The sequence below is a fragment of the Lepidochelys olivacea genome, assembly GCF_965140295.1.
Source record: "Lepidochelys olivacea isolate rLepOli2 genome assembly, chromosome: 3".
Lineage (NCBI taxonomy): Eukaryota > Metazoa > Chordata > Testudines > Cheloniidae > Lepidochelys > Lepidochelys olivacea.
In genome coordinates, this window is record NC_140413.1 from 162,039,243 (window position 1) to 162,055,125 (window position 15,883).

Sequence of the window (15,883 nt, forward strand, 5' to 3'; positions counted from 1 at the left end):
CATGTGGGTGCACGTGCCCCCCTGCCCCCAGGTTGTCCACCCCACAGCCTGCAGCTTGCCCCTTTTGTTGGGTGCTTTCAAAGGAGGGAACTGTTGGTGACACTCGGGCGTGGTGCCAGGTAACTCGAGGGGGTGGCAGACCTTGAGAGTCGAGGAAGCCCCCCGCTCTGGGCCCAGACAAGCTTGAACACTTCCCTCCCCTGAAGCTAATGAGAAAACAATTGTGATTGGTTGCTGTGTTACACATTGCATATGCTTTGTTTTGTTTTGTAAGTGTGTTATGCAAATAAAAAAATTACTCTCCAAAAAAAAAAAAATCACTCTCCTGTAGCAATCTGGCCTGATCCTGTCACAAGATATCTAGATACATACAGAGAAGGTGGAAGTTGCCATACAAACTGTAAGAGGCTAATTAATTAAGATGAGCTATTATCAGCAGGAGAAAAAAAACTTTTGTAGTGATAATCAAGGTGGCCCATTTAGACAGTTGACAAGAAGGTGTGAGGATACTTAACATGGGGAAATAGTTTCAATATGTGTAATGACCCAGCCACTCCCAGGCTCTAGTCAAACCCAAGTTAATGGTATTTAGTTTGCATATTAATCAAGCTCAGCAATTTCTCACTGGAGTCTGTTTTTGAAGCTTTTCTGTTGCAAAATTTCCACCTTTAAGTCTGTTACTGAGTGGCCAGAGAGGCTGAAGTGTTCTCCTACCGGTTTTTTAATGTTATGATTCCTGATGTCAGATTTGTGTCCATATATTCTTTTATGTAGAGACTGTCCAGTTTGGCCAATGTACATGGCAGAGGGGCATTGCTGGCACATAACGGCATATATCACATTGGTAGATGTGCAGGTGAATGAGCCCCTGATGGCGTGGCTGATGTGATTAGGTCCTATGATGATGTCACTTGAATAGATATGTGGACAAAGTTGGCATCGGGCTTTGTTGCAAGGTTAGGTTCCTTGCAACAAAGTTAAATGTTGTCATTGCTGTTGAGCATACTGCCAGACATTTTTAGCAATAGCATCAAGTGTAATTATCCCACAATGAAACTACTTCCCACACTTCTGACATTGCCAAAAGCTCCAACTGCCCTCCATGCAGCATCCAAAAATAGCTACAGCTTCACCCTTGATAACTTCTTCTGCCGTGCAGTCCTGCATTGGCATGAAAAAATCTTTGGTATATTGAAAACTGAACATTTGTGGCAATGTTAAATAAATTGAGTTTAATATCGACATAAATAACACAGGGGACACTGCACTGATTGCACTGAGTGTCTTATATAACTCACTGAAACCCTACCTTTTCTAATCTAAATAAAGCTGCTGGAGAATCCAGCAATTTTGCTGCAGGTTTGGGGTACGCTTTGCTGTGCATTAAGAGCCATAATATTGGGAGTGTTTCTTTTTTCTCAAAGCAGGAACTATTGGAAGCTTTGCAAGAAAAGATGTTCTTATTAAATGTCCAGCCAAGTTTTACCAACCCAACAGGTCTGGATAATTTGGAGAAGCATGTATATTTTAGGTACTTAACCAAACTGACTCATCTCAAACCATTTAAGGTCTTTCATCCCTAGAATGAATTCACGTGTTCCATAATAAGATGCCCATTAGTATCCACAGCTGTGTTTGTTTGTCTGTGTGCTGTATCTATTTAGTCACTTCTAACAGCCAGATATGGCCCCTGTTACCAAAGAATATGAGCCCCTCACAAGCTTAAAATGTATTATTCCTTATAAAAGCTCTATGAGGTAGCAGAGTATTGTTCTCAGCACTTTTTTATAGGTAGCCTCTCCATGCCTGAGTTCCCCAGATGACTTGCCCAAGGTCACACAGAGTCTGTGGCAGAGCAGCGAATGGAACCTGAAACATAGGCTAATGCCCTACCCACTAGGCCATCCTTCCTCATATTTTTGCCAACTATTTTCAGCTTTGATGAAAGCTCTGTGGCTGGAACATTGCTCTTTTCCCCTATTTTTCCTTGTCATTAAAAATATGTAGATATACAGTGCTGTTTGAAGTTTTTTGGTGTTCCTGCTGAAATGAGCCATGAAACAATTTTGTTTTCTTTTGTAATATTCACAAGTAAAACGTATGTTTTTTTTTAACCTGAGGAATTTTTTTTTTAGAAGGACATTTATTATTTTCCTGGGAATTATAAGGCAATAATACATAGTCTGCCAAAACAACTACAAATGGAAGAAATAATAAATGAGGATTAAACAAGTCTTTAACAAGGTAGAGAAAGAGATCTGTCCACATTTGCCTCTATCCATAACCACATGTTCATAGTCCAGCTACATCTTTGTCAGTATACTTCTGGACAATCTTCAGCAGTAAGTAGGTAGGTCTTAATATGTTCAGAGATGAAAAAGAATGTGTGATCCAGAGCCTATTTCCACAGGACTTTTAGGTCACAGTTCAGCAAAACACTTAATCATGTATAGGGTGACCAGATGTCCCGATTTTATAGGGATAGTCCCAATTTTTGGGTCTTTTTCTTATATAGGCTCCTATTACTCCCCACCCCATCCTGTTTTTTCACATTTCCTGTCTGGTCACCCTAATCATGTGAAAAGTCCTACTGACCTCGTGTGTTGTCACTGCTCATATGTTATTTACAGAAGGCCGTAATTGTCCCAATATCCAGTAGAAGAACTTGCAGATCTGTTATTGAAAGGTACCATCGTACAAAATGTGTTCTGGGATTTTTGCTGAGAGTAATAGAGGCACTTAAGCAGAAGGTTTAGCAGCTTTGAACCATCTGATCACTAAAGGTTAGCAACAGCCTTTCTTTTTCTCAAAATATGAGGCAAAAAATTATTCACTTTCCCCGCACAGTGTAGCTTTTTACTGAAGTCTCATCTATGTATCTTTTACAAATCAGGCTAATAATTTCCCAGAAACATCTAACCTGTGTATTAGTCTTGGACTTCTAGTTCTTCTTTTGTCATAACATCCCTGCTCTGTATTTGTTAAACAGAGATTATGTAACAGTCCACTTTTATTTTTGCCAACCAAAAGCATGATATATTTATTTATTTGGTTTGGTCAACAGTGAGAATTTTTTCATTCAGTTTTCTTTGGCGAACCTAGACTCTTGCTTAATATACTACTGTATGAAGCAATGATGTCTGTTATATATATGCATCTCCCACGTGACAATCACTTCATTTATTACAGAGCTTCAGCAGTGAGACAGTCATCATTTTGTTAGGTTTCTTTTTACAGGGCTAACAATAATGGTTTTATAAAGTTGTCTATAAATTAGTATTTTTTTCCTTTTCTCTCTGCTCTCCCTGTCAGTTTGTGACTCTTGTCTGGAGCTGTACACAACGATTACTAATACAAAACCATGGGAAATGTAGTGAACGGCTTCCTATTTTGCTGTACTCTAAGTTCCTCAGCTAGAGTAAATGGATGCAGTTTCAATGGTGGATATATGCCTATTTATACCATTGGAGGATCTAGCCCTTGAAATGTAGACCAAGTCAGTTGCAGGTTAATTAAGGTTCATGAACTTTTTGAGTGAACATGGTCCCATTTTCATGTAAATCTAGGTAAAACCATGTAAACCAAATAAACAGTGCCAACACTATAAACAAGGTGAAACCTAAATAAATTGGACTTTGAATTTAAACGTGTAGGAAACCCATATGGATCAAAAGTGAAGAATTTATGTGAAACACAGTAAAGCAAGACTGCCAAGATTTTCACAGCTCTAGGGCCAGATCCTCAACTGTTGTACATCAGTATTTTTATTACTGGAATGAAAGCAGTTTACACTTGCTGGCCATTACTTGTGACTAGTTCATTGTGTACAAAATCTCTGTAAAATGAATGTCTGTTTTTTTAAATCGGAATCAGACATATGTTGGAAAGAAAGTGTGATGGGAAATTGTAAACCCACATGGGTTAAAGAATGAAGGACGAACAATATTATTTTAAAGCAATGGCTATTTTCAGGAAGCTTTACTGGACACATCACATTTTGAGGCATTACTTTTCAATCTTATAAAGAAACTATTTCTGACAAAAATCCCCAAGTTTTTCTTGCTGTTTCATCACAGTCTCAATTATAGCATTGGCCAATTTCAAATGTCTGTTTTCTTGATGTTGTCAACAATTAAAGTGATATGAAATGTGACAAAATGAAACTAGCTTGTCTTAGGCTCATATCTTACTTTCTCCAGAGTAATTATGATGAAACAAAAAAGAAAATGAAACATGATTTAGGGAAGTATCTGTAACAGCTATATTATGGTTTAATTCAATGTCCTAAATAAAATTACTGCATTTGTGTTTCATTTAATAACAGAACCAAAAAAAGGGAACCACAAAACAAGTTCCTCTGACCAATGTTTATTAGGCAGCCTTTGCTCCCTTGCAATGCAGCTAAAATATATTTGCACATTGTTGCATTTCTTTATATTTGTGTCTGTGAAGGGGCCTCAGTGCCATAGGAAGTAGAAGTCAGACACATTCAGTTTTACACAGTGGCAGTGACCCTGAGTCCTCAAGATATGTACACTAACCACTGTATTTCTTGAACTCCCAAAACAAGAATTGGCTTCAGAGGGGGCTGTTCAAAGACTACAAGAGAACACCCCAAGTGGAGTAAGGAGGACAAGGCCATTGCAGAGAAGCAAAATGATTTTTTTGCATCAGTCTTCACTGCAGAGAATGCAAAATAATACACATTGGAAAACATAATCCCAAATATACACACTAAATGATGGTTCTAAATTAGCTGTTACCACTCAAAGAGATCTTTGCATCATCATGGATAGTTCTCTGAAAAAATCTGCTCAATGTGCAGCATCAGTCAAAAAAGCCAATAGAATGTTAGGAACCACTAGGAAAGGGATAGATAATAAGACAGAAAATAACATAATGTCACTATATAAATCCATGGTATGCCCACACCTTGAATACTGTGTGCAGTTCTAGTTATCCCATCTCAAAAAAGATATATTAGTGTTGAGAAAAGTACAGAGAAGGGCAACAAAAACAATTAGGGGTATGGAACAGGTTCCATATAAGCAGAGATTGAAAAGACTGGGACTATTCATCTTCTCAGAGAGACAACTAAGAGGGAGGGAGAATATGATAGAAGCCTATAAAATCATGAATGGTGTAGACAAAGTGAACAGGGAAGTGTTATTGACCCCTTCGCATAACACAAGAACCAGGGGTCACCCAATGTAATGAATAGGCAGCAGGTTTAAAACAAACGAAAGGAAGTTTCTTCACACAGCACACAGTCAACCTGCAGAACTTATTGCCAAGAGATGCTGTGAAGGTCAAAAGTATAACTGGGTTCAAAAAAGAATTAGAGAAGTTCATGGCTATCAGCCAAGATGAGCAGGGATAAAACCTCATATTCTGGGTGTCCTTAAGACTCTGACTGCCAGAAGCTGGGACTGGATGACCAGGAATGAATCACTTGATAAGGTCCCGATATGCAGTTCTCTATGGGCTGCAGAGGGAGGTGAGCACAGGATTGTTGAACCTCCAGATCCACCAGAGTCTGCAGTGTGTCTGTTTGCTGCCTGAGAAACACAAACATCTCCTCCTACACATCCCTTGCCTTTCCTGCCCCTTTCTCCTCTCCGCCCTATCCCTGTCAATGTTAACTCCAAGAGTGCTCCTCCAACCCCTGTGCTCCTTATCTGGAGCAGTGGAGGCTTGCAGGATCTCTTGGAACATGTCATCTTCTCCTTATCTGCCTCAGCCATTCCACTGGTGTGGAAAGAGACCCCCTCAAGGCCACATTTGCAGCTGCTGAATATGTGATACATAGAGGTACCATTGTCAGTGTATTCACAACTTAGGACACTGAACTCACTCCCCTTGATCCACACAAGTTGGAAGCACTACATTCTCACTTCTCTGGGACTGAGTAAATGTGTAAAGAGCAATGGAACTGAATACTGGCACCATTTTCTGCAGTGTGAAGCTACCATGATATGCTGGGCAGTTGAGACGCATGCTTGACAGTTGCTAGGTGTGTTCTCCAAGCTGGGCAATGAGGAAATCGAATTTCAAAAATTCTCAGAGCTTCAAAGGGGAGGGCTGGTTCCTAGGCCAGCCAGCTGCTAGACAGTGCAGTTCACAATGGTTACCAGAGCGGTCAGGGTGGGGCATTGTGGGAAACCTTCTTCTGGAGGCCACTAACAGTTGATGTAAGTAACACAGTGTCAACACTGACACTGTGTTGACCTAACTATGCCACTCGTGGAGGTGGCATAGAGGGGCAGTTATGTCAGTGAGAGTTAAAGTTAAGTGTAAACATCTCCACGGTTAGGTCAATATAAGGTGCCTTGCGCCAACCTAATTATGAAGTGTCAAGGAAAGATTCAACTACCAGAATGACAGTCGAATGTGCTTTTGGAAGATTGAAGGGACACTGGTGATGTTTACTCACTAGCTTAGAGCTGAATGAGAAAAATACCCCTATATGTATAGCTTTCTGGTGTGTTCTGCATAATATCTGTGTGGCAAAGGGGGGAAAGTTGCCACCAGGGTGGAGCACGGCGGTTTAGCAGCTGTCTGCTGCATTTGAACAGCCAGACGCAAGAGCTATTAGAAGAGCTCAGTGTGGAGCTATGAGCCTGAGAGAGGCCTTGAAAGAGTGCTTTAACAGTCAGCCACAATAACCTCTGTGCTGAACAGTGCTGTAAGTGGCCCTGAAGTTTTAGGGAATGTTAGGAATTGTGAAGTGCTTGGTTTACGTTTATAAATATCACACTGTCTTTTAACGAACCTATGAATTATGTAGTTCTTACTGTGTATTTATAATTATTACACTGGTTTCCACTGAACCTATGAGTTCTGTGGTCCTGTTCATTACAAGTAATGTGTGTTTTGAGTAGCACTAGGCATTCTGTTGCATGTGTTATGAAGTAAAGAGGAATTCATGTCCAAACAATACAAATGTATGGTGTAAGAAAACCAGTGCAAAGAATAATGTGCAATTAAAAAACAAGACAATACAAACTTGTAAAATTAAGAGAACAAAACTTTAAAATTAGGACAGTAGAAATCAGTCCTGTTCATTTCAGTCAGTTTCTGCCAAACATACACCAACCATTACGTTCACAGGTCAGTGAATGTGAAGCTGTGATTGTCCTTACTACGCCCAGCATGGAGTGATAGGGATAGGGACATGGTCCATGATGCCATGTAGACTTTTGGGGGTGGGGAGGTCTCCAGTGACTGCAAGCCTGTGACTGTTGAACCTGTAGACCAAGAAGAGTCTGCAGCGTTGTGTGTGCTGCCTGAGAAGCCCCATTATATCCTGGTGCATCTTCTCCTTTTTCTGCTGGGACTCCTAGTCCTTTCTCCTGTCTAGGCTGTCTGCTATATTCACCCTCCAGGCCCAGTGTTCAAGGTCCAGTGCAGCACTGGCTTGCAGGAACTGAATGAACATGTCCTCCGTAGTCCGCTTTTTTCCTCCTCCTCCTCAGGGTCAGGTGTTCTGCTAGTGTGGAGGGGGCACTCCTCAAGACCACAATGGCAGCAGCTACAGATAAAACAGACAGATGTATCATTGTATTTACAGTCACAATGGAAAGCAAAAGAAGTTTCAGAACTCTCTTCCCTTATTCCCATCAGAGTTTTAAATAAGATATGCTTATTGACACTTCGGCTTTCAAGTGCCTCTGCGTAGCACCTCTCATCAGCAGCAGCTATGGTGAGAGTGGCCCGCAAAGGGTAAGGGAAAGCTGGAGGGAGAGGAGTTCAATTGTGTAAAACAATAAAATTTCAGCCCCTATTTCCCTGGGTACAAGTACAGGGCAATAGCACTGAGTATTGGCACTGTTTTCCACAGGCAGTCATGCTTTGACCTGCTGCCTTACTCCTGAGGGTAACAAGGGCATAAAGAGAAGAGCTGCTGCTCGCATAGCCACCCAGGCCTGTATGCCACTAGCCTGTTTACTTCAATAATGCCTGCTGAAGTCATCACCGAGTGGAGTGGGGAAGTGTCCTACTGCAGAGCAAGAAATAATGCAGCCATTCTAGAAACCTGTGCGGGAGGATTGTAGAGTACCTCCACGAAAGTTTCACTGAGCTCACTCAGGACGAGTCATCCCTCTGTACATAAAAAAACTGCTCCCACCTAACCCTATGGGGGAATGAAATATAAATACAAACTCTACATTTACTCATATGAGTAAAACAATGAAAAGTAGGTATCTGTGTCCTGCTAGCTTGGGGTGGCATTGGGCTGGGTGCCCTCTTCACATTTAAACATTTTAAGGGAAAACACATAAACGACACTTACCCAAGGTTCCTTCCCCTACATCGGGCTCGGCTGCATGCAGCTGCCAGGACTGATGAGACTGCAGTGGAGTCTTGAAGATCCTTGCTCACGACATAACTGGACCACTCTGTTACATGTCCCTCCTCCTTCTCACTGTTCACTGCAGGGGTCTGTCTCTTGGTATGCTCCGAGGTCTGAGAGGAGCTGATGGGATATCCACCAAGTGTGGCATTGCAAAAGTGGCCTGTCTATGGCTTGGCACCAGATCAAATGTTGGCTTTCCTAGCCTCGTGGTATGCCCACCACAGTTTCTTTGCTTTCACATGGCACTGTTGCTGATCCCTGTTGTATGTCTGCATCCCCTGTGCAGTCTTCTTCTAGATATCCACATTTCTAGAGCTGGTCCATACAGGGCTAGAAGATCCAGTACCTGTCTACTTCAGACAGGAGTGCATCGAGCACACGTAGCCAGTATGGTCAGCTGGGCTTTTGCAAACAAGGGAGAGCTGCTAAGTGTGTTCTCCATGCTGGGCAACCAGGGAAAGGACGTTTCAAAAATATATGGGGATTTTATGAGGGGGGGCAGTTTCTGGTCTCTGTGTCCCCTAAACAGTGGAGTTCACAATTGTGACCAGAGCAGTCACTGTCAGGAATTCTGGGACAGCTACTGGAGGACTGTTAGGGTTGACATAGATCATGCAGTATCTACGCTTGCTCTGTGAACACAGCGGCAAAATGAGGACAGACACATTCATGCAATTAAGCAGCAGGCCGCAACTTTTAACACAAGGGAGGGGCACTACCCACCCATCACCCATACTCTCTGATACCAGGCATTTAACTGGTTCCAGTGTAGGGGTTACAGGGCTCCTTATTATATAACCTGTAACTGGAACCAGGGTTACAGGGCTTTTTGCCATTTAACCCATAATGTGGGGTAGGCTCTCCTCAGCCTACTCCCCAGGACTCAGTTCTCTCTGAGTCCTAGCACCCTCTCCCCTACAAGGGGGACAGAGGGCGCAGCAGGGTAGCGACATCAGCCTGCGAGGGCCACAAGTTCTCACCCTATCAAACAAGCCCAAGGCCCATTTTATTCTCTTAACTGCACTAGAAACCAGCCGCAAGTTGCAACGTGTAAGCAACACCACCCCTGTACCTCAGCTAGGTACCACGCGCGTTCCTTCTTAACCCACTGTGGCTTGCAGGTGCTGGAAGGAAGACAAAAATCTCCTGCGTCCTCCACCACTTTGACTCATGGGAGGAAAAAATTCCTTCCTTATCCCCTAAACAGGTAATCAGTTAGACCACCAGCTGGCCAATGGGTGCCAGAGACTCCCATGGGAGGAGCTATAGTCTCTTGGCAAGTGCCTCCCTCCTTTGCTACTGGGAATGTTTCCCTTTCACCATTGGCCCCATCGATTTCCCCCACCCATTGCTGTGGGTGCATGGCAGTAGTTATCTGTGCAGCTGGCTTGAAGTTTTGGAGCTTAGTGCCCAGGTATCACACCTGGTAAAGGCTAATAATATGAAGTGTATGATGAGTATTTGCATATGTAAGGTGCTATATGAGTGCTAAGTGTTAGTATTATCATTTCTAACAGAGATGTGCAGGGAATGTTAATCCTAAAACACATCTGTGCTTAACGTCAACAACACAGTTCAGACTTTAACAAGCATAATTCAATGGCTAACACCTGTGAAAAGGATTTTTAAATACAAGTTACAGCTTGTTCAACAGGCCGTTAGTCATTACATTTTACTTGTCTGGGTGGAATTTTTTGGTTCTCTGATGTAGAACCACTAGATTTCCTGCTCCTGATCATTCATCTTTGTTTCATGTGACACTATGAAGGTACCCACTCTGACTCCTACCCAATTCCAGCCCCAACAAGCAGTGCTTCCAGGGATGACATTCTACCACTAGCCAATCAGCATTTCCGAAACTACCACTAAGAATGAATGAGCCAGATTGGATAAAATTATAAGTTAAAATGAACCTTTGTGCCATACTCAAACTAAATATTTTCTAAAAAGAAAAGGAGTACTTGTGGCACCTTAGAGACTAACCAATTTATTTGAGCATAAGCTTTCGTGAGCTACAGCTCACTTCATCGGATGCACGAGCATGAAACCTGTAAATATTTTCTGAGGTTCAAAATGTGTTAGTTAATTCCCAAATCCCAATTATTTTTCATTTTTGTTCCTCTTTAGACTTGCGTTCCAGTCTGATTATAAGCAGGAAGCACTGGGAATATCATGGGAAGCCCTGATTTCAAGAGATTTCCAGCCCAGTTCCGGAGATTCTGATGGTTTACTTAGGTTCAGATAAGCATACAAGTCAGAGATGGGCTCAGACCAAAATCTGGGATCCACACACCCCCAAAATTTGAGAGAAGTTTGGCTCCAGGTCTAATCTCTAGGGTACTTATTAGAACCAAACCCAGACTCTATGTACTAGATCCTTGGCTGCCACTGAAGAACTCAAAAAGCAGCTCTGGAAGGGGTTGTAAAGCTCACCTTTGTATTCTGCCTATCTTGGGCTTGTTGTATGCTAGACTGGTCCTAAGAGCATGAAGACTGCTCTAAATTACACCAGCTGCCAATAACCTCAGGGTGCCAATACAGCAGCTGGGTCTCAGACAGGCATAAGGGATCCCCCTGTTTGTAGGACCACACCCGCTATCCCAGCAGCAGGAGGAGTGGGCTGCACTATGGTGATCCTCCAGTTGCAGGTTTAGGGGCCGGTCTGTGGGCCACAGAATTGCCACAGCACAAAATCATGACCCAATTATTTTGAGGTTCACCCATTGCTGTTTCTGCAATGGTTTAGTAATGCCCTCTCGGTTATCACCTGGCATTTTCTCTGGGTCTGGTTGGGTGCCTGCAGCCAACGTTTACAGTATAAAAGGGTCCTAGCTGAAGTACTCATTTTATGGGTACTCATTTAATTCTCAAGTTTCTGAAGCTTTTCAAGTTCTACAGTTCAGTTATTAGAAGAGAGTGAAATTGCACAGCTAGGAAAATTGTTGAAAGAGATACAATGTTTGGCTCCTTCCTTCAGCTCCAGAATGTACTGTGTGTTCCTTGGATACTGGACAAGTTTTTGGGCAGTTCCAGATAAGGTATCCAATAACTCTACTCTGTGTCCCCACTTTCCTTGCCCTCATTCCAGAGAAAATTGGATCTTTGCCTCAGAATAATTTTATTGTGAGGCAAGTTATGAAAATGTACTTCACTATATTTTCATTGACCTTTAAAATGAACTCCCTAATTAAGTGTGAATGGGAAACTGCCTTGGAGCAGGTTGTCTTGGATTTTGGACAGGAAAGACATAGTAAAGTTTATGAACTTGATATGCAGGCTGAACCAGCCAAAAGTAGAATTCTGCCTTTCTTCCATATACTGCAGAATATGTATTTAATATGGCACTGAAAAATATGAAAATGGGAGATTCTTAAACCATCTGTTTGTGCTGAAAGTAAAAAAACATGCAGGGGGGTTATTCCAGATGAAAAACATTTTAGAAGATTAATTATTTGTGCAGGGAAATTTTTATCTTTTTAAAGAATCTTTTTTTTTAACTGAGGTAACAATTGCAAGACACTACAATTATGTCAAAAATGTGAGGTTCCTATGTGCAGTGGAACTTGTTTCCAGCACACTTGGATGCAGGGAAACTCGCTATGAAGAGAAGAAAGCAAGTCTAAAATTACTTCAAAATGCTAGCACGCAAATTTCAGTTCTTGTTGGAAGTGAATTTCTTCTTATAATGAAGTTATAAAAGAGTGTGTATGCGTGCAAATAAATTAGAGGGGCTTTGTTGGCTTAGCCGTTATGAACTAAATTGCACCCCTGCTTTAAACAGCTGCAGCAGAGGTTTGGGGTAGCAGACGGGGAGTAAGGAGCCTCTCCCCACGCTTATGTGGCCTAAATAAAGGCCCAAGGATTGAAGCCTCTACTCGTAGGGGAGCCCAGGGATATGGGCTAATTCTCTCAGCAGAAAGGAAATTCTCAGCAGAGCCATGGTTCCACACACACACCCCATATGCAGGCCAGCATTCTGCATAATTTAAAGGGCTCTCACAAATTAGACCCTCCCTTCCTGCTGGCTTCACTCTTACTCAGTTCAGCCCACATTGTTCCAGGGAAGCATGGTGCCAGTATGAGGTGCAGAGCCTCCCTGTACTCCACCTCTGAAGGTGCCTCCCACGCTACAGGCTGTGCCTAGCAGGCACAAACCTCAGCCTACTAGTCTCCTAACCCCTGTATTTCCTTCTCTATGGTACAATAACTAGGGCCATGTGAAACTTTTGCCTAAAACACCAAACTCACCCCCCAATCAGGATGGATTCTGCTGAGATCCCGATCATCAGCCCAGGAGGCATGGGTGTTCAATTCAGGGCTCCCAAACACCCCACCATTCTCCTGTCCCCTACTCAGCATCCTGAAATATTAGCCATATACTACATGGTCCCTATTAAAATGCTGACGTTCTGCTTGTCTGTAATTTTCACTATGGTAGTATATGTGCTATTCTTAAACACTTAGGGGGAACAGAAGTCGAGCCTTCCCCCATCATCCCCCCCACTCAAAAAAGGGACTAAATCAGTGCAATCCAAAGGTATCAATCTATAGCCATTCATGCCTCCTCTAAGATTCAGGTGATCATCATCTCCATCGGACTGTAGCCCACACACAGCTGCACTGCATTCCAAGCCTGGCGTTCTGTTTATTAAAATCAGCGTGCAGACACATTTTGGGCACTTCCTCATAATTTCAGATTCATCTTAACTGTCCTTGTCCCACCTCCTCCATTTGTTTGTTACACTGTTTTGTTATACCTTGTCCTCATTCTGGCCCTGATCCTGTAATTGGATGATTGTTCCCACACAAGAGCCCCTATAACTCCAGTGGGGCTCCTCGAGGGGGCAAGGGTCTGTCTGGTGCAGGATCGGGGGGGCAGAGATTCTAAGCTGTTCAGGGCAAGGACTATCTCTTGCTATGTGCTTGTCCGGCTTCCAGCCCAACGGGGCACTGGTCTGATTGCAGGTGCTACTGTAATCGATATAGGATTCCAGGATTGTCTCTCATTGTGTCACTCTGAAGCCTAGACTGAGTCAGCATGAAGTGATGGGAAGAGCGATGAGCATGGTTAAGAGCGCTCTCTGTTCAGAATATCACCAGGTTCAACCATCACTGGGCTCCGAGGGGAATGCTGGAGTCCCGAGGTTCTCTGGCGGTTGGAAAGTGACAGCTGATCAGAGGAGATGGGAGTAACTGTTACCTCTTAGTTAAGAGGTGGTGGTGCCTCCAGCCAAGAGCCAGCTCTGCGCACAAACGTTGGGGAACGTGTATAAACAGCAGCATTGCTCAGTACGGCACAGCGCATGGAAACACGTGCCCCCATGTTTGGCTTTTTTACACACTTGACTTTACAAATTACACTTGGGCACCAGCACAGGCGTTCAGCTACTCGCAGAACTTATAGGACAGCCTATCCCTAGCATGCACATAGATTTGTGTCTTGGAGTCTTGCTGATAAACTAATTTATCTAAAGCATATACCCAGTGACCTGATACGTGGCCCTCTTTCTTCTCTCCCTTACACTGGAATAAATCAGTAGTAGCTCCACTGCAATCAATGGACTTATCCCAGTGTGAATCTGATGGGAGATCAGAATGGGCCCACAGTGTTTACTCTTCAGTGTTCCAAACCAATATGCACTAGCTGTAAATTGAAGATTAGTTTGTCCCCTTTCCCATACAGTCACGTGCTGTTAAGGAACACAAATCTGAAGCCTCCCACTCACACCCCCATAACATACATCTTTTGGAAAGATAATCGCTGATCAAAAAGGAAAACATTGTGGAATGACTAATTAAATGCCTTTTAAATCATTTTTATTTCTTGGGATTTTTTTTTTTTTTTTTTTTTTTAGTGCCCAAAATGTGTCTGCACGCTGATTTTAATAAACAGAATGCCAGGCTTGGAATGCAGTGCAGCTGTGTGTGGGCTACAGTCCGATGGAGATGATGATCACCTGAATCTTAGAGGAGGCATGAATGGCTATAGATTGATACCTTTGGATTGCACTGATTTAGTCCCCTTTTTTTAGTCCCTAGTAGCTGAGTGTTTCTCCATTAACATAATCTTTTAGCGCCTCACCTTATTCTCCAGGTATTGATCAGTACTGTGCAGCTTTTGTTGCTAGCAGTGTCAGATTGTGGGGTCGTAACAGTGAACGGCCAGTTTCCCCTTTCACTTCTGCAAGCAAAGAGGAGCAAAAAGCAGTGGGTGATTAGAGCTGACCAAAATATGAAGGGCCTGATTCTCTTCTCACCAACACCAGTTTCACACATTGATGTAACTGGACTCACTGATTGGCACCAGCACAAATGAGAGAAGAATCAGGACCCAAGGGATCATAAGATGGAGAAACTGAGGGTGAGAGAGATCAAGTGGAGGGCCCAGGGCCAGAAAGTAAGTCAAGATCAGGACAGAACTCAGGTTTCTGGCCCCCTGCTAAGGGCTCTGCCCACAAAAGCACACTCACTGTCTGTATACACAGTATAGCATATACATGTTTGCAGTACTTCTCTTTGCATGAAAGGGTTAAGAAGGGTACATACATCAGTGCACATGGCATATCCGGGGGTGTTGTGAATACAACAGGAGTGGGGCATTTCTCTCCAGCAAAGATTTAATACCTGTCCTCTAGAAAAAGAATGCATGTGATCCTACAAAATGTTGAGTGTCCTCTATTCTTATAATGCCCAGCACCTTGTAGCATTTGACCCTAACTATATATATAGTTGCATGACCTTACAATCTCCTTTGTGCGGCGGGGGATGGAGAGTCCCCAGAATGATGGCACTGATGCATGGTCAGTAACAACAGCACATGTATTTATTATTGGAAGAGGGTACAGAGGCAGCTTCCTCCTGCTCCTGGTGCTGCTGACTCAAAAAACAAAAAGCAAAACAAGAAAATAAACACACACACAACCTCTTGGTTTCACTGGGCAGGAAGCACAGCCTCGACCCTGACCTTCCTCTCAGGCTTACTTCTTGAAGCAGGACAGCGTCTTTCCCATCTGAAAGGAGCCTCAGTCTTTAGGGGCTGTCTTTGGATGTGCCTCACACACACAGTCTGTGCAGAAGATGCCCTCGCTAAAAGTCAACAGTACGTGCACATGCAAGGAATTTGCCCTGGCAGGGGTATAAATAAACAGCATCCAGCCTTTATTCTGCAACAAGATTTCTCCCTAAAACCAACTTCAGTAACAAATGTCATCGTTTGTTCAAGCCAGTCAAAATATAACAGGCAAGATCATAGGAGCTCTCCAAAGGCCTGTCAAATAACTTAAATATAATCTAATGTACATTATGTTTGTTTATTAACACCTAATTTGGGTTACACTAAAATCCTTCCAAGGACACCAACATTTTTTCCAGTAAATCTGTTTGATATAATTCCTTGACTTTCTCTCCCTCCCAACCCGCCCCCAAGATTTAATATAAAAAGATTCATGACATATATGGAACAAACACCTACGTAAAACCCTGGGGTGTTCTAAGTCCAGGAAGGACAATTTAAAAGGGCTTATCTTG